The sequence below is a fragment of the Palaemon carinicauda genome, chromosome 3 (assembly GCF_036898095.1).
Source record: "Palaemon carinicauda isolate YSFRI2023 chromosome 3, ASM3689809v2, whole genome shotgun sequence".
Classification (NCBI taxonomy): domain Eukaryota; kingdom Metazoa; phylum Arthropoda; class Malacostraca; order Decapoda; family Palaemonidae; genus Palaemon; species Palaemon carinicauda.
The window spans coordinates 122,727,698-122,728,355 of NC_090727.1; positions in this window are offsets into that span (position 1 = coordinate 122,727,698).

Here is a 658-nt window from a genome sequence, read left to right on the forward strand (position 1 = left end):
ATATATATATATATATATATTTATAAATAAACACACACACACACACACATATATATATATATATATATATATATATATATATGTATATATATATTTACGTATACATGCGTTTGTGTTTGTATATATATAAATCTATATATATATATATATATATATATATATATATATATATATATATATATATATATGTTTTTATACATACATTTGTGTGTTTGTTATATATATATATATATATATATATATATATATATATATATATGTATATATATATATATATATATATATATATATATATATATATATATATATATATATATATATATATATATATATATATATATATATATATTTATATATATATATATATATATATATATATATATATATATAATATATATATATATATATATATATATATATATATATATATATATAAATATTTACACATATATTATTTATGTATAGTGCTGTAGATAATGATATGAAAAATGAATGTAATCATGGTAAGAAATCTAAGATGACTGGAAATGAGGGTAAAGTCCAAGAGTCAGGAAATATAATTAGCAGAACTATTCAAAATAATAAACAAACTAGAAATCCAACATACACAATCATACCAAAATTGAGGAAAAGCCAAAGAAAGGAAAAAGTATAAAAG